Here is a 19,244-nt window from a genome sequence, read left to right as displayed (position 1 = left end):
AGGGTCCGATACTTTACAGCTGCTAAGCCGAGGAGTCACGTTAGACGTCACGTTCAAGACTCCATACCACGTGGGACGCCGCGTAGGGTAAGATCGGCAGAAATTTCGAGTGAACTATCGAACTGGTGACAACATATGATAAGAGATATCCCTCACGACTATTATTATATCTGATGATCCGAATAAGCTAGCCGGATCGAATCTGGACAGCGTGTGGTGTTACACTGCCTTGCACATTAAGGTTTTCCATGCGATTTATTTGGAGCCTCTCATTAGGCTAGAGATAAGAATTGACATTCTAAGATCGCAAAACATCTCCTGCGATTATTTACAAATCGAATCGCTCAACGAACACTGTGGGGATTGCTATATATTCGCCAATGCGATTTTTTTATGAAGTTTATGATATTCTTGAGTATTTACGATTTTCCTGCGATTATTTGAGGTCCATATTTATTGTATATGTGTTTTTATTTCATGGATGTTTTCACTGTTTTATGTATTGGCTCCTTATAATAAATATGTATAACTATTGACGCATTCACAGAGCACTTGTTGCCTTCTTTTCCCAAATGTGGAGTGCCCCTCATTATCTATTGCTTTATTTAAATGTAATTTTTTTTTTTTTTTTTTTTATACAAGTGCTGCCCTGAGAGACATGTCTGCCTGCTGGGAGACTCAGCAGCATGTTGTATGTGTAGGACTACAATTCCCAGTTGTACAATGACACTGCTGATACCCACAGGATCTTCCCCCTACCTGTTCTTGTGCAATGATCTGCAGAACTCCTCTAGTCTGTCAGCTCCTGTGCCCAGCATGTGTCTCCTCACTGCCTGCAGCTACTCAGTAAAGCCTTCAGCCTGAGTCTGTGCTGCTGAAGGGGTTAAAGTTTTTCCTGAAGAATCCAGGGAGAAAGCATACGGCAGTGCAGGGGGTGTGGCCAGCACAGTGTAAAGACACATATCTGATCTCTCAGGCTTGTGCACGAAACATCATCAGAGCAGGGAGAGAAACTGACATCACAGGTAATGTGACCGTCAGTGAAATTTGAGAAAGCAGCAACTGTAGATGCAGTGCATGGTAAAGCCTTTACATTTGATTAGTTAGAAACATACAAAGAACAAAAAAATAACTCAGACAACCCCTTTAATGCTGTCTTCCTGTTCTTTCTAGCAGTTCTGAGATGACTGCAGTCATGTCCAGTAGTGAACTTCCTCCTCTGGTCTTCACTACTGAGCTTGTGCAGCACAGTTTCAGACATTGTAACTAAGGTCCTTGAAGAAGCATGAAGATACCTAGTATAAGGGAGAGGGGAGAACACAGGAGAGGTGAGAACTGATTTTCTAGCATTACGTGAAAACTGCTTATCACTGTTTTTGATAAACAAGAGCCTTATGGTGGATGTACACCACACAATTGTGGGGTCAATTATCTGGAATGAACGTTACTACAAACGCTGGTTCACGATAACAGGCCCATGTAAATGTGCTGCCCATCTGGGCACTAGGTACACAGATCATCTCTTTCACCTGTTCTTTCAATGTGTCAAATCTGACCAACAGCCTGCATGCCACACCATTAGAATACAGCCCATTCTTAAAGGGAGTCTGTTACCTACTTTAAGCCTTTGTTATAGCACAGATGCCCAACATAAAAATACCTGGAGGAGGATGAATTAGGAGAGGAGGGCGGGCCAGGGGACTCCAATGGGAGCTGTTAGGGTGCTGGCACACAGCACTCTTTTGACATGCATTTAGGATGCAGTTTTTTTTTGTAGCTAGCTGAAATTAATTAAATCACTTCCACTATACAGAACACCAGGGTTTAATGAGGCTGCTAAACTGGCTAAATTAAAAACTGCATCCTGAATGCATGTCAGAACTGCACTGTGTGCCAGCACCCTTATGCCGGCACATTAGAAAGGGGCCTAGGCACTTGCGGCCATAATGCTACCCCTGGGCACTTGCGGCACCTAAGGCTACTTTCACACTTGAGGCAGTGTGATCCGGCGGGCAGTTCCGTCGTCAGAACTGCCCGCCAGATCCGCCGATTTGGATGTGACTGAAAGCATTTGTGAGACGGATCCGGATCCATCTCACAAATGCATTGCAAGAACGGATCCGTCTCTCCGCTTGTCATGCGGACAGAAGGATCCGTCTTGTATTTTTTTTTCAAATTTTTATCGGTCTGCGCATGCACAGGCCAGAAGGACGGATCCGGCATTCAGAATGCCGGATCCGGCACTAACACATTCCTATGGAGAAAAATGCCGGATTCGGCATTCAGGCAAGTATTAATTTTTTTTCGCTGGAGATAAAACCGTAGCATGCTACAGTTTTATCTTTTGCCTGATCAGTCAAAACGACTGAACTGAAGACATCCTGAACGGATTACTCTCCATTCAGAATGCATGGGGATATGCCTGATCAGTTCTTTTCCGGTATAGAGCCCCTGTGACGGAACTCTATGCTAGAAAATAAAACCGCTAGTGTGAAAGTACCCTAATCTGCATATATTTATAAAGTTTTTATTTTAGCTTGTGGATGTGGGAAAGACACAACACAGGTACAACGGTGCTATATCGTGATATGAACGATCTAAAACGCTTAGTAGGTGACAGACTCCCCACAACCTATGCTATGCTTGCTGAAACAAATATTGCTTTCTGGATTCTTTTATCTCACCCAGCTGAGGACTCTGGGTGAAATAAACACCACTTCTAGCACATTACTACACACACTGTTACAATTGATAGAACATAAAATATATTTCTGATTAACATTTCTAAAGTTTTCAAAATTCCTATGAAAGTGAATAAATTAATTACACAATATTAATAACAGATAATATTTTTTTCAGCTGGAGTAAGAGTCAACTCCGACTCCATCCTAAACTGACTTTGACTCCCACTTGACAGCCCTGAGAAAAAACGAGAAACAACACTTGCGACTCTTGTAGGCTGCTTTACTGTCAGTTACACAGGCCTACAAGTACTAATGCATAAACTTAGAGCCCACAGTCAGAAGATGTGCCAAATTCATCACTGTGGTGCATGCTGTGACAGATTTGGTACATCTTGCTAGAAGTTAATTACTTTCCTATTTTTAGGCCAACAAGTTGGCATACTTTATAAACTTATTTTGTGCCAGAGAATAATAAATCTGCCGCATTTTATGACTAAACAAAACCACACCCCCTTGTCTAGACACTTCTGAACCATCTGTTCTTATTGGCACAAATCAATATTAAATTTGTCTAAATTGATCTGTGGGAAAAGAATGCTCACTTTACACCAGAATTCTGGCTCATGGGCCTTAATAAAACTGTAGGCCATAATATAACTCTGATCTTAGACTTTTAACCCCTTAGATGACATGATCACATCACCGAAACAAATATAAACAAAGGGTAGAGACATGTGACTGTGGAGGTAACGGTTAAATATGTCAGCCAGTGACCTACGAATTGCCCCCAAGACTGTCATATGTAGATGCCTATTACGATGTGCTTTAAGGCGGGTCTACACGATCTGAGGAGCAGCTGATGACTGGGTAGGAAGCCTTCCTTCCCAACAACCGGCTGCTCGTTCAGTGGGGGAGAAGCTCTGCATTTACATGCATCTATCACATCCACAGTATGAGGACATGCGGTCGCTATTGCTATCACTCATCCTCATAAAGCTGCATTGTTTCTGGGCATCAGAATGCTGTTTAGACCACACGATCTGCTGCCCAAAAATGCTAATTTACTTGCCTGCACTAATGACTGTTTCAACCAATGAAGGACCGGCTGCACCTTTAGATGGGTAAGAACGCTCATCTCTGATAAAACCCGCCATTAGGCAAGCCATAAAAGGTGTGTGTCAGGTTTCACAGAAGTATTCCACTGCATTAAATGTTAAAGGGGTTCAACAAATGGAATTTTGAATGAGAGAAGGTTATTACAAGTCACTTTCTAATGTACTGTGAGTGTCCATATTGTATTTATTGGAAGCCATTTGGCACCAGGAGAGGTATAGAGTGGGCTCGGCATGCATGTTGGTACCTGGATCCCTGGATTTAATGGAGGCCGTTATTGCACCAAAAATTTTAAAAAGCAGAGTGGGCCCAGCATGCATGTGAACCTGCACTCCCTGAATTTTATGGTGGCCATTATAGCACATAACAGGTAGGATTTAGTGTTAGGTTCCCATCTTATAGAGATCGCCTTGACATTTGGCAGATAGGCCCAAATAATTTTGTGCAAAATGTATTTGCCAAGAATCTCAAATTTGCAAAATAAGTCTAGCATTAGCACCAGAATTTCTATAATTATGGAATTATTGCAATTATTTGTGTTTTTTTCCTGTATGTGCAAGCATGGCCACCGCTGATGGATGGCAGGGTGATCATAACCATGGAAACGAGCAGTGTATAATGTGATGGAAAAATGAATCCAACCAGCGAAGGAAGCAATATACATAAAAACGATAAATTAGTCAGTGGTTTGTATAACTTTCTCTACATGACAAATGCCACTTGCTGAAGTGACACAAAATGGGGGTCATTTCCAAAGACAGTTTTTTTAACTGGTCTTTGTTTTCCCCCTGGGCTGCTGGAGGATTTTCATAATTTATGACAAGGCACGTGGATCGACAAAACTTAGGATCACCTCCAGCAGTACGTGCGCCTGGAGTAAAAACTACTCCACCCCTGACTGGAATAGTTTTACGCCCAAAATTACATCTGTTTCCAGGTGTAAATGTGCTGGCCGCATTTCTGTTTCACAGACAAAAAAAGGCTTTTTTTTTTTTTTACAGTGGGTCTGCAAAAACTGTAGGATGCAGATGAACCACATCTTAGTACACGGGGGAGGTGCTATTAGTGATTGATGGCATTACCTGTATACAGAGATAGCTATTACCCACTGTTAATGCTTCAGTGTGTTTCTGGGGTTAGTCTTAAGTCAGAAAAAGTAGATATATAAACATATAATTTACAAGTTATACTGAATCCTTCCCCCCAAAAATATCAATCTGTTCAGCTCCTTCTGCTCTACAACATGCAGCCTGTAGATTGCATTGCACTTTGTGGTGACAATTTCTCTTTAAAGCCGCTCTGTCACCAGACATACTTCCTGATAGGGCTCATCATGTGGAATAAGCTATACCTGTCTTTATGCTAAACTTCTGCAGAGATATGTGTTGTATTCATATGCAATTTAGATTGTTAGAGCACCAAGGGGTGGGCCTGAATTCTTTGAGCTTAGTAATAACCCTCTGTTTTGTGCACAATCCCCCCTCCATTTGATTGACATGGCTAGACATTGACATTGATACTGCAGAGGTGGCGGGCGAATGGATTAGAAGAAATATAAAAAGTTGAAGCGAAAAATGGGCTGGGGAGGGGGCTGGGAGGGAGTAATGCTATAGAAGAGAGTCAGGGTTAGACGTTACCCTGGGTCATTTGGTAAGGGTGGGATGGGGGTCGGGTTGGCATCTGCTTGTGTGTTTTTGTTGTTGTTTTTTTTTCTCTCTCCTCTTTCTCCCCCCCCCCCCCTTCTTTCCTCCCTGCGCTCTGGGGAGTTTTCTTGTTCCCTCTCCCTTTCCTACCGGCTTGCGCAATTTGGGTAGAGCTAACCAGCCTATATGAGAATAATCTCATGGAACATTAGGGGCTTGAGTAGGGGTGTAAAAAGAGCTGTGGTATTTGATGCAATTCAAAGGGCATTACCAGCTATCATTTGCTTGCAAGAAACACACCTGACGGATGAGATGGAGGGTGGGCTAGATAGACCATGGATTCAGTGCGCCTTCCATTCAGTTTACTCATCATATGCAAGAGGAGTAAGCATATTAATACATCGCAACATAGATATTAAGGTGATTAAAACAGTGATAGATACTCAAGGTAGCTATGTTTTTATGGACTGTATACTGGAAGGAAAAGCATGGCTGATAGCAAATGTCTATATACCGCCCCCCTTTAAAACAGATGTTTTATTGAAAATCCATGACTTTGCGATTAAAGCGGGAGATAAGCCACTTTTGGTAATGGGGGATTTTAATAATGTAATGGATGGAAATATAGATAGATGTAGGATAGGTAATTTGCAGGGAAGAGGAACGTACACCAGGTTAAAAATGATCACACAAGAGTTGGGATGGATGGATGTTTGGAGGATAATGCACCCGAAGTTAAAGGAATATTCATGTTTTTCAAAAACACATAGGAGTCTATCACGGATTGATTTAGTTTTCACTAACACTAAAGGTATATTAGATATTGAATGAGTCAGGTATGGTCAACGCGGGATTTCGGATCATAACCCTATAAACATAAATAGGGAGGTGAAGAAAACGAGGAATATGAACAATACATTTAGGGTGGATAAATATAATGGGTATACATGATAAGGTTTCGCAAGAGATTAGAGAATATTTTGATATAAATGAGGGTTCAGCGGTAAATAACATGGTCTGGGAGGCTGCAAAGGCCTTCATTGGGGAATTATCACAAAATACACTATATCATATAATAAAAGTTTAAGGAAGAATTTATTAGTATTGGAGCAGGAGGCAGAAAAGTACGGAAAAAAATACGTTGTAAACCCCTTAGAAATAAACTTTAAAGAATGGAGGAGCAGAGTTACTAAAATGGAAGACGAAATGTTTTTGCAGGCCGAACAACAAAAGGAAAATTATGTAAGGGACAATTACATCTACGCACATATACCGGGTAAAACGTTAGCGGCTGTGGTTGCAGCACAGATAAAAAAAAATAAAAAATTATATCCATTGTCTGCTAGATAAACTAAAACATAAAACAACTGAACAAACAGCTAAAATACAACTATTTAAGGAATATTTTGAGGATGTATATAGCAGCAAAATAAAGAAAAATATTCCCCAAATACAGCAGTTTCTAGATAAAATTGGTATCACCACAATAACCCCAGAACAAAGGGGAAGTTTGGAAATTCCAATAGACCCCAAAGAAGTGGATAAAATACTATCAAAGCAGGGGTGAAGCTATAGGGGGTGCAGAGGTAGCAGTCGCTACCGGGCCCAGGAGCCTGAAGGGGCCCAAAGACACTTGTGCCGCATAAGAAGACACACAAAGCACTGAGGGAAGGGGGGCCCAAGCTGAACTCTTGCACCAGGGCCCATGAGCCTTAAGTTATGCCCCTGTATCAAAGATAACTAAAAATAAGACACCAGGGATAGATGGCATCCCGTTCGAAGTGTACGCCCAATATAGAGAAATAATGATTCTGAAATTATTAAAGATGTGGATAACATCGAAAGAGTCAGGTAAATTGCCAGACTCACTGAGGGAAGCCTTAATCACACTTATTTTAAAGCCCGGGAAAGATCCAATGCTACCAGATTCATATCGCCCTATCTCACTGATCAATACAGATAAAATATTAGCAAAGATTTTGGCAGCTAGGCTCGGGGGGGGGTAATGGAAGGACTTGTGCATGAGGACCAGGCGGGATTCATGCCGGGTAGAACTACAACTGAAAATATTATGAGGTATTTTATGAATATCCAAATGGAGCCCACAAACAGTGGAGAAAGAATTATTTTAACTATAGACGCCTCAAAAGCCTTCAACACTATGGAGTGGCCCTTTTTAATGGCAACCCTGAAGAAAATGGGATTCAGTGAAATATTTGTTTCTCGAATAAAACTTTTATATACTGATATAACATCGAGGGTGATCTTGAACGGAGTACACTCGGAAGGCATACCCATTTGCATGGGGGTTAGACAGGGTTGTCCCCTTTCCCCCCTGCTAGTCGCTATAGCTATGGAACCTTTGGCTAATTTGATTAGGCAAGATAAAGATATCGAAGGCTTCAGGTATGGATCTTATGAAGAGAAAATTGCTCTGTATGCAGACGATATCATGCTGTTTGTGGGCTCCCATGGTTCACTCACCAGGATTTTCGAGATCTTTGAAGAGTACAGCGAATATGCTGGACTCAATATAAATTGGTCCAAGTCGGCGTGTATTCGATTGATCCCTTGAACAGGTTAATACCGGGTCAACTGGAAATTAAGAGAGTAGACGAACCAGTAAAATATCTAGGGATCCAAATAACGCCTAACTCCAAAGATTATGTTCAGTTAAATGTAATACCTAAAATACAAGAAATTAGGAAGAAAATAGAAGTATGGAAAAAATTATATGTTTCAATGGCAGGCCGAATTTCACTAGTGAAAATGAGCATTTTACCCTCTATGAATTATATACTATGGAATGCGCAGATAATAATCCCCAAAAAGATTTTTAAAATAAATAGCTTTAGCTTCCTTACTGGCGGACTTAATATGGCGTGGAAAAAAAACACGAATAAGAGCACAAATATTGCAGACCTGAGAGAAGGAGGGAGGATTATCAGCTCCAGATGTGGAACTATATTTTCTCTCTGGCCAGATTAGAAATATGATAATATGGAGCAACTCACAAAGATATAAAAACATGGTGGCAGGTATTAATAAAAAACTGGATAAATGCAGTATTTTTCAAATAGTGGAAGCTGATATTTTGTCACAGCAGCAAACCAGTAAAATATCGCTATTTGGGCTATGGACTAAAACTTATAAAGAGGTAAGAGAATTGTGGTCTCAGACTAGGTTTTATACAGATACCTTATTATGGGATAATATACTTCTCACAGAACTGAAATCAATTGAACAGAAAATTTGGTGGAACCATGGAATTAGATTGGGGCAGGTATGGCGGGAGGGAGATATAGTTACATACCTAGATCTTAAAAATGAAGGCGGATTTGGAAATAAGTACCTGAATTTCTTCTATTTACAACTGAAACAAGCACTACGAGTGTCGTTAGGTAGGGGAACACAAATCGATACCCCCCCCCCCAGTCAATATCTTTAAATTAAAAACAGGAAAGAAATTGGTGTCCAAGATATGGCAGTTTGTTAAATGAAAAAACAAAAAAAGTGTAGTTTACTGCCTTAGGCTAGTTTCACACTTGCGGCAGGACGGATCCGGCAGGCTGGTCTCCCTGTCAGATCCGTCCTTCTGCCGTTTCGCCGCTCCGTCCCCATTGACTATAATGGGGACGGGGCAAAGCTCCGGCGCAGCACGGCAAAAGGCCGCCGGACTAAAAGTCCTGCATGTCCGACTTTTTAGTCCCGCGGCTTTCGCCGTGCTGCACCGGAGCTCCCCCCGTCCCCATTATAGTCAATGGGGACGGAGCGGCGGTCCGGCGATACAGCGGAAGGACGGATCCGACAGGGAGACCAGCCTGCCGGATCCGTCCTGCTGCAAGTGTGAAAGTACCCTAAGGCATAAATGGCAGGATGCTTTGGAGCCCCAACGGGAGGAATTTTGGGAGGGGGTGATAAGCGCCAAAAATGGGGTCTCAAATAACTTCTCCCATAGAATTACGCAATTTAATATAATACATCGCCTATATTACTCCCCTAAAAAGCTAATGCAATATTATAAAACCAAGGAGTTGATATCCATATATTATGGACATGCACGAAGATTAGAGAATTCTGGTGGAAGGTGCAGGAAACAATATACGAACATGGATTTAGAGTCCCCTGGGAATTTGAAACCTGCATATTGGGGAGGCTAGATGGGATAGGCTACGTTAAATATCGGGAGATAGCGGCCAAACTTTTATTCCAAGCTAGGAGATGTATTGTAGCACATTGGAGAGATGGCGTGGTCCCTGAGGTCAGGGAGTGGGAGAACCAGGCTAGAACTTCGCTTGCAAGAGAGAAATTTTATCTAGTATCTAGATTCGATGAACTCTGGCAGAAATGGTTAAAGTGTTTTGAGATGAGAGATTGGAGAGAGAACATTTCTAACTTTATTTTTTTTACTTTCTTATTTTTTCCTTTTTTGTTTGCTTTTCTATACAAGCAGTGGGGAGGGTGGGAATATTATATTTATGTATATTATAGATAAGTTGTTTAATGCAGGGAAAACAAAGGGAATGTTTGAAAAGTACTGTAAAATGGATAAATTAAATGTAAATGATAATTTATATGAAAAATAAAGAATATTTAATAGACATGGCTAGACCTCAGCATGCTGAGGGCAGAGATGTGTCCTAACATCCACATATCACATATACACTATGTAATATAGCATTACCACATTGATATTTGCTCAGAAAGCTAATATATACATTAGTACTTTATTCACAAGCAGAATATATGATTATGAAGACACCAGTCATATGTGTTAGAAAAAATATTCTTCTATATGTAGAAAGGCTATGGCTTAGTGCTAAGTGCTTAGTATTGTATGTAAACATCCTAAGTTCAAATCCTAGGAGAGATGTATTTAAAAACATTTTCTCTCTTATATAACCTGTAATAAAAGGCTACACTATAATATATAATCATATAATAATGGGGAAATCTTGCCTCCACCAGTACTCCACAACTGGACTGGGTGGAGTGGCTGGAGTAACTGTGGAAAGGTTGGACTGGGCAGAGTAACTTTATGGAGTGGGAAGAGTAACTGTGTGGAGTGTTTGGCATGAGTAAAGATAGTAAACATTACATTACATTACATTAACCAATTGATTGATCAAATGTAAAAAGTGTACATGGCAAGCTTGATAGCGTGAGGAATGCATTTCAACTTTTATTTATTTATATAGCACATTTAATTGCAATGTTGTTGCCCAAAGTGCCTCACAGTTACATTAAAACATACATTTATAAAAACATTAGCAGCCGATTTGTGTAGGTGGGCTTGAAAATGAGAGAGTGGTGGTAGTTTAGAAATCATGTCCTGATTTTTCGGACTCTAGCTTTTGTCACTCTGCTGGCTGCTCACACACCTGGGTTCCTATGGCAACTCACTCTACAGCAAGGGCAGAGAAGAGCGGTTAAAAACAAACTGCTCCAACTTGCTCACTTCCCTGGCGGTTGCCATCTTCAAACGGTTGTAGTTTAATTATAAATCCTACAGCGAAGTGCTTTATATTGTGAGAATCACAAGACCCAGACCTACATTTTGATGCATAGTATTTCTTTGAAATATTAAAAATGAAGTCACAGTCGTTTAGAAATTGCCTTTCAAATTTCAGGTGCTTAGAGTGGAGTTTCAAAGAATGTCAATGGGCGGCGTGAGTTGCAAACAAATAGTTATATTGTGAAAACTATCAGAACTATGGCTTAGTCGTGGACATTTTCAGTGGCAGCAGGGATAGCTGAACGTTTTGATATAAGATTTGTGTAAGTGGGCTTGAAAATGAGGGAGTGGTGGCAGTTTAGAAATCATGTCCTGATTTTTCAGCTCCCACTCTAGCTTTTGTCAGCTCCCACTCTAGTTTTGAACATTCCTCCATTCATTCCTGGGACCAATTTTGCCACAAAAATGCTGATATTTCGTGAACCATTCGGCAAAACGTTCCACAAAGTAATAGCACACCAATCGGTAACAATCTGCACGTATATTACTGTCTACGTAGTGTAAAAACTGTGGGAGGAGTTAGAGTGGTAAATTTGGCTATAATAGGAATATATATGTGAGATAACAGTAAGTGGTCTTCCCATGCAAGAACACTTAATAAAAGGCCTTACTATATATTTGAACCGTATAATATGTATTATATTAGAAACCTAAAACCTATTACTGGTTTATTCACGGGCACAATATATGATTGTAAAGAAATCAGCAATATTTATTAGCTATCATATAGACTTTTATTATGGATTAAATCTGAAAGAAGAAAAAATCTGAAGGAAAAAAAAGTCTTTCCCAAGATGCAAACCTGGGATCGCTACATACAAAAATATGCATTTATCACAAAGCTATAGCCTTTTCACATAGAGAAGACAAGATTTTTCTGTGCTCAGAAAGCAAGCTAACATATATTACTGGTGTCTTTATAATCATATATTGTGCTTGTGAATAAAGTAGTAATATGTATATTACCTTTCTAAGCATATCTCAGTGTGGTGAAGGTATAGTACATATGTCTAGCCTGTCAATCAAGGGAAGGTAGGAGTGTGCAGAGAATAGGGGGTGTTACAACGCAGTACTCAAAGCATTCAGCCCCAGCTCTTGGTAATCGAACATTCTCATTTGCATATGAATATAGACGCAAAGATCTCTGCAGCTGTTTAGCATACAGACATAAAGGTATAGTAAATCAGCATTATGAGTCCTACTAGCCATAATGCTGACAGAGCCTCTTTAAAGGGAATGTGTCATCAGAAAATGACCTGCCGTTTAACCCCTTAAGGACCCGCACAGTACATGTACGCGCTGGTGGATGTGACTTAAGGACCAGTGCCATACATGTATGGCGGGCTGATTGGGCAGGTGCTGCGCCCGCCCGATCAGCGGCAGGGGTCTGTCAGTCACTGACAGCCAGACCCCTGCTGCATACGCGGGCATCAGTGAACACACCAATGCCGGTGTATTAACCCCTTGCATGCCGCGGTCAAAGCTAACCGCAGCATGCATGGGGTTTTCAGAGGGTACACGTGCCCTCCGCTTCCCCATCGGGTCCCCACGCTGCATTGTAATGCATTGCAGAGGGGATCAGACCCCCAGAAGTTAAAGTCCCAGCATGGGACAAAAATAAAAAGCAAAAAAAGGTTTTTTTCCATAATAAAAAAAATGCCCTTTCCCAAAATAAAACACATAAAATTGTAAAAAAAAAATTGAAAAAAATACATATTTGGTATTGCTGCATCCATAACGAACGGCTCTATAAAAATATCATATGACCTAACCCCTCAGATGATTACCATAAAAAAATATATAAATAACTGTGCTAAAAAAAAGCCTTTTTTTTTGGTCACCTTAAATCACTAAAAGTACACCACCAAGCGATCAAAAAGGCGCATGCCTCCTAAAATAGTACCAATCTAACCGTCATCCCGCAAAAGATGAGCCACTACCTAAGACAATCGATCATAAAATAAAAGAAACTATGGCTCTCAGACTATGGAGACACTAAAACATTAAAAAAAAGTTAACATATTAGGTATCGCCACGTCCATAACAACCTGCTCTATAAAAATACCACATGATCTAACCCCTCACGTGAACACTGTAAAAAAAAAAAAAAAAGCAATTTTTTGTCACCTTACATCACAAAAAGTGTAATAGCAAGAGATTAAAAAGTCATATGCTCCCCAAAATAGTGCCAATCAAACCATTATCTTTTTATCCCACAAAAACTATACCCTACCTAAGACAATCGGCCAAAATAAAAAAAAACTATGGCTCTCAGACTATGTAGACACTAAAACATGATTATGTTTTTGTTTCAAAAATAATATTGTGTAAAACTTAAATAAATAAAAAATGTATACATATTAGGTATTGCCATGTTCGTAATGACCTGCTGTATAAAAATATCACATGACCTAACCCCTCAGGTGAACATGGTAAAAAAAAAATTAAACTGTGCCAAAAAAGCAATTTTTGGTCACCTTACATCCGAAAAAGTGTAATAGCAAGTGATCAAAAAGTCATATGCACCTCAAAATAGTGCCAATCAAACCGTCATCATATCCCGCAAAAATGATATCCTAGCTAAGACAATCACCCAAAAAATAAAAAAAACTATGCCTCTCAGACTATGGAGACACTAAAACATGTTTTTTTTATGTTTCAAAAATGATATTATTGTGTAAAACTTAAATGAATAAATAAAAGAATATATATTAGGTATTGCCACGTTTGTAACAACCTGCTCTATAAAAATATCACATGACCTAACCACTCAGGCAAACACTGTACAAAATAAAAAAATGAAAACTGTGTCAAAAAAGCCATTTTTTGTCACATTACATCACAAAAAGTGTAATACCAAGCGATCAAAAAGTCATACGCACCCCTAAATAGTACCAATCAAACCGCCATCTCATCCCGGAAAAAATTAGACCCTACCTAAAACAATCGCCTGAAAAAATATAAATATATTTAGATTATGGAGACACTAAAATATGATTTTTTTGGTTTCAAAAATGCTTATATTGTGTAAAACTTAAATAAAAAAGAGTATACATATTAGGTATTGCAGTGTCTGTAACAACCTGCTGTATAAAAATATCACATGAACTAGCCCCTCAGGTGGACACCCTAAAAAAAAAAAAACTGTGTTAAAAAAACATTTTTTGTCACATTACCTCACAAAAAGTGTAATGCCAAGCGATCAAAAAGTCATATCCACCCTAAAATAGTAAAAATCAAACCGTCATCTAATCCTGAAAAAAACGAGCCCCTGCATAAGTCACTCAAAAAATAAAAATAAAGTATGGCTTTCAGAATATGGAGACACAAAAAAAAATCATTTTTTTCAAAAATGCTTTAATATGTAAAACTGAAACAAACAACCAAAAAAATTAATATTTGGTATTGTCGCGTCCGTAACAACCTGCTCTGTAAAAAAAAGCACATGATCTAACCTGTTAGATGAACGTTGTAAATAGCAAAAAAAAAAAAAACTGTGCCAAAATAGCTATTTTTTGGTACCTTGCCTCACAAAAAGAGTAATGTAGAGTAACCAAAAGTCATATGTACCCTAAAATAGTACCAACAAAACTGCCACCTTATCCCGTAAACTACAGAATCAGGGTAATAAATATTGAGTTTTGTTTGGCTGCTAACCCTTGCTTTGTTACTGGAAAAAAAATGGATTAAAATGGAAAATCTGCCAAAAAAGTGAAATTCTGAAATTTCATCCACATTTTCCTTTAATTCTTGTGGAACACCTAAAGGGTTAACAAAGTTAGTAAAATCAGTTTTGAAAAGCTTGAGGAGTGTAGTTTCTAAAATGGGGTCATTTTTGGGTGGTTTCTATTATGTAAGCCTCAAAAAGTGACGTCAGACCTGAACTGGTCCTTAAAAAGTGGGTTTTGGAAATTTTCTGAAATAAAATAAATAAACTTCTAACGTCCCCAAAAAATAAAATAGCATTCACAAAATGATCCCAACATAAAGTAGACATATGGGAAATGTAAAGTAATAACTATTGCATGAGGTATCACTATCTGTTTTAAAAACAGAGAAATAAAAATCTGGAAAGTTGCGAAATTTTCCATTTTTTTGTAAATATATATTTTTTTTTATAAAAATGAAAAATATTGACTGAAATTTACCACTGTCATGAAGTACAATGTGTCACGAAAAACAGTCTTAGAATGGCGTAAAAGCGTTCCAAAGTTATTACCACAAAAAGTGGCAAAAAACGGCCTGGTCCTTAAGGTGAAAAATAGCAGGGTCCTGAAGGGGTTAAATTACTTTTTATGTTTAAAATGTAACCGCCATTCTATTTATATTTGTGTAATATTTAGGGGCAGTGACACTGAACATTTTTGTAATATACCTTAATTACTGAAATCATACATTTCTATTAGAAAAATAGCTCTAAAATTGCCTGTTTTGAGCCTTAGCAACGCTCCAATGTTTTCTGTTTACATAACACAGTCAACGTTGAGCAGGTCTCCACTGTTATGTAAACAGAAGACAGAGGAGCGTTACTAAGGCTTAAAATTTTAGAGCTATTTTTCTAATAGAAATGTATGATTTCAGTAATTAAAGTATATTCCAAAAATGCTTAATATCATTGCCCCTATTACACAAATAAAAATAGAATGGCAGTTATAATTACTGGTAATCATATTATTCCGCATTTTTTTTATTTTCTATGTCACTTTTTATATTTCAACTAAAACTAATTTTTTTTTTTTTTACAGTTTTTGCACTGGCCAATGTGTCTAATAATTGGCACCACATCATGGTTTATACAGATTACATTACTACAGTTAACTCATTCTAATCATGCCTGTAATGATACCACCACTGTATAGATATGACAGGATCCACTATTCACAATAGGTGATTGTCAAATCTTATCTATTCTTTCCCTGTACAATGACCTCTGCACAGGTGACAGAGCATGCCTAGAAATCTTTTTCATATAAGTCAATAGGGACCCCTCCTGTCCGTTGTGTCTATGGGCCATGGGGCTGCTGTAAAGCACTTTTTTGCTATGTAAATGTTGTTAAGAACAGCTCAGGAAAGCTGGCAGCCCCCATAATCATGTTCAGCAAATAAAATAAAGTAAATAAATCTAGAATCAGAAAATAAAAACAGATTAGACAAAAAGGATATGTATCCTATCTGGTTTAAACTGGCAGTTAAAATTTTCGGTGACACATTTCCTTTAAATAGAGTTCAAATAGGGTTTATCTAGAAAATGTGAAGTGTGTAAGAGATGATAGAGGTCACTGTTCCTGTGAACGCTTGTTCCCGACAATCTGCCTGTTTAAAGGTACGGACGATCACTGATTAACAAGTGAAATGATCATACATCGAGTGTCATTCATTCAGGCAAGTTATCATTTCTGGGCAGAAGATCGTACTGTTTAAACAGTGATCTGCTGCTTAGAAACAATGATGTTGTATGAGAACGAGTGATCGCAATAAATGCAGCGCTTCACCTGAACTGAACGAGCAGCCAGTTGTCGTGGAGAAACGCTTCCATCCCGATAATTTCCAGCTCTTCAGCACGTGTAAACCCACCATTACTAAAAGTGCTCCATGGTATGGAGACTTAGTGGCAATGCTCCATGGAAAACAAATATGCAAAGAGGTATCTCCCAAGAAAGAGAACCATCTCGCCAGCACCACTAATTGGAAGTGGCTCCCTATGAGTAAAAATCTGACTTTCCAACTAGCCTTGGGATTTGAAAAGGTAATATAGACAGACCAGATATTCATCTGTAGACAGCTGTTTCGAGTTATTTTTCTTGGGAGATGCCTCTATGCATATTCATTCCCATTGAGCATTGCCAATAAGTCTTCATACCATGGAGTACTTCCAGTAAGTCTCCATACAGGACAGGTCTCTTAACCACTTCAGCCCCGCTAGGTGAAACCCCCTTCATGACCAGAGCACTTTTTACACTTCGGCACTACACTACTTTCACCGTTTATCGCTCGGTCATGCAACTTACCATACAAATGAATTTTACCTCCTTTTCTTCTCACTAATAGAGCTTTCATTTGGTGGTATTTCATTGCTACTTTTTTTGTTATTAATCAAAATGTAACGATTTTTTTGCAAAAAAATGACATTTTTCACTTTCAGCTGTAAAATTTTGCAAAAAAAACGACATCCATATATAAATTTTTCGCCAAATTTATTGTTCTACATGTCTTTGATAAAAAAAAATGTTTGGGCAAAAAAAAAAAAATGGTTTGGGTAAAAGTTATAGCATTTACAAACTATGGTACAAAAATGTGAATTTCCGCTTTTTGAAACAGCTCTGACTTTCTGAGCACCTGTCATGATTCCTGAGGTTCTACAATGCCCAAACAGTAGAAAACCCCCACAAAGGATCCCCATTTCGGAAAGAAGACACCCTAAGGTATTCGCTGATGGGCATAGTGAGTTCATAGAACTTTTTATTTTTTGTCACAAGTTAGCAGAAAATGATGATGATTTTTTATTTTTATTTTTTTCTTACAAAGTCTCATATTACACTAACTTGCGACAAAAAATAAAAAATTCTAGGAACTCGCCATGCCCCTCACGGAATACCTTGGGGTGTCTTCTTTCCAAAATGGGGTCACTTGTGGGGTAGTTATACTGCCCTGGCAATTTAGGGGCCCAAATGTGTGAGAAGAACTTTGCAATCAAAATGTGTAAAAAATGACCGGTGAAATCCAAAAGGTGCACTTTGGAATATGTGCCCCTTTGCCCACCTTGGCAGCAAAAAAGTGTCACACATCTGGTATCGCCGTACTCAGGAGAAGTTGGGGAATGTGTTTTGGGGTGTCATTTTACATATACCCATGCTGGGTGAGAAAAATATCTTGGTCAAATGCCAACTTTGTATAAAAAAATGGGAAAAGTTGTCTTTTGCCAAGATATTTCTCTCATCCAGCATGGGTATATGTAAAATGACACCCCAAAACACATTCCCCAACTTCTCCTGAGTACGGCGATACCAGAGGTGTCACACTTTTTTGCTGCCAAGGTGGGCAAAGGGGCACATATTCCAAAGTGCACCTTTCAGATTTTGCAGGCCATTTTTTACACATTTTGATTGCAAGGTACTTCTCACACATTTGGGCCCCTAAATTGCCAGGGCAGTATAACTACGCCACAAGTGACCCCATTTTGGAAAGAAGACACCCCAAGGTATTCCGTGAGGGGCATGGCGAGTTCCTAGAACTTTTTATTTTTTGTCACAAGTTAGCGGAAAATGATGATGATTTTTTTTTTTTTTTTTTTTCTTACAAAGTCTCCTATTCCACTAACTTGCGACAAAAAATAAAAAATTCTAGGAACTCGCCATGCCCCTCACGGAATACCTTGGGGTGTCTTCTTTCCAAAATGGGGTCACTTGTGGCGTAGTTATACTGCCCTGGCAATTTAGGGGCCCATATGTGTGAGAAGTACTTTGCAATCAAAATCTGTAAAAAATGACCGGTGAAATCCGAAAGGTGCACTTTGGAATATGTGCCCCTTTGCCCACCTTGGCAGCAAAAAAGTGTGACACATCTGGTATCGCCGTACTCAGGAGAAGTTGGGGAATGTGTTTTGGGGTGTCATTTTACATATACCCATGCTGGGTGAGAAAAATATCTTGGTCAAATGCCAACTTTGTATAAAAAAATGGGAAAAGTTGTCTTTTGCCAAGATATTTCTCTCATCCAGCATGGGTATATGTAAAATGACACCCCAAAACACATTCCCCAACTTCTCCTGAGTACGGCGATACCAGATGTGTCACACTTTTTTGCTGCCAAGGTGGGCAAAGGGGCACATATTCCAAAGTGCACCTTTCAGATTTTGCAGGCCATTTTTTACACATTTTGATTGCAAGGTACTTCTCACACATTTGGGCCCCTAAATTGCCAGGGCAGTATAACTACGCCACAAGTGACCCCATTTTGGAAAGAAGACACCCCAAGGTATTCCGTGAGGGGCACTGCGAGTTCCTAGAATTTTTTATTTTTTGTCACAAGTTAGCGGAAAATGATGATTTTTTTTTTCTCTTTTTTCCTTACAAAGTCTCATATTCCACTAACTTGCGACAAAAAATAAAAAAGTCTAGGAACTCGCCATGCCCCTCACGGAATACCTTTGGGTATCTTCTTTCCAAAATGGGGTCACTTGTGGCGTAGTTATACTGCCCTGGCAATTTAGGGGCCCATATGTGTGAGAAGTACTTTGCAATCAAAATCTGTAAAAAATGACCGGTGAAATCCGAAAGGTGCACTTTGGAA

General features: G+C 39.1%; 1 long non-coding RNA gene across 1 annotated transcript in view; it reads right to left on the bottom strand.

Annotated features, from left to right (window-relative positions):
• Positions 1 to 1,182: 1,182 nt before the first annotated feature.
• LOC122942459 overlaps positions 1,183 to 19,244 on the bottom strand; it is a 103,974-nt gene continuing 85,912 nt past the window's right edge. The window contains exon 4 of the long non-coding RNA XR_006390557.1: positions 1,183 to 1,295. This is a non-coding gene — a long non-coding RNA (uncharacterized LOC122942459). The remainder of the gene's footprint in view (positions 1,296 to 19,244) is intronic.

This window comes from Bufo gargarizans, chromosome 6 (genome assembly GCF_014858855.1).
Source record: "Bufo gargarizans isolate SCDJY-AF-19 chromosome 6, ASM1485885v1, whole genome shotgun sequence".
In the NCBI taxonomy this organism is placed as follows: Eukaryota; Metazoa; Chordata; class Amphibia; order Anura; family Bufonidae; genus Bufo; species Bufo gargarizans.
The sequence above is the reverse complement of the archived record's forward strand: the minus strand, read 5'-3'. Positions and strand labels throughout refer to the sequence as shown.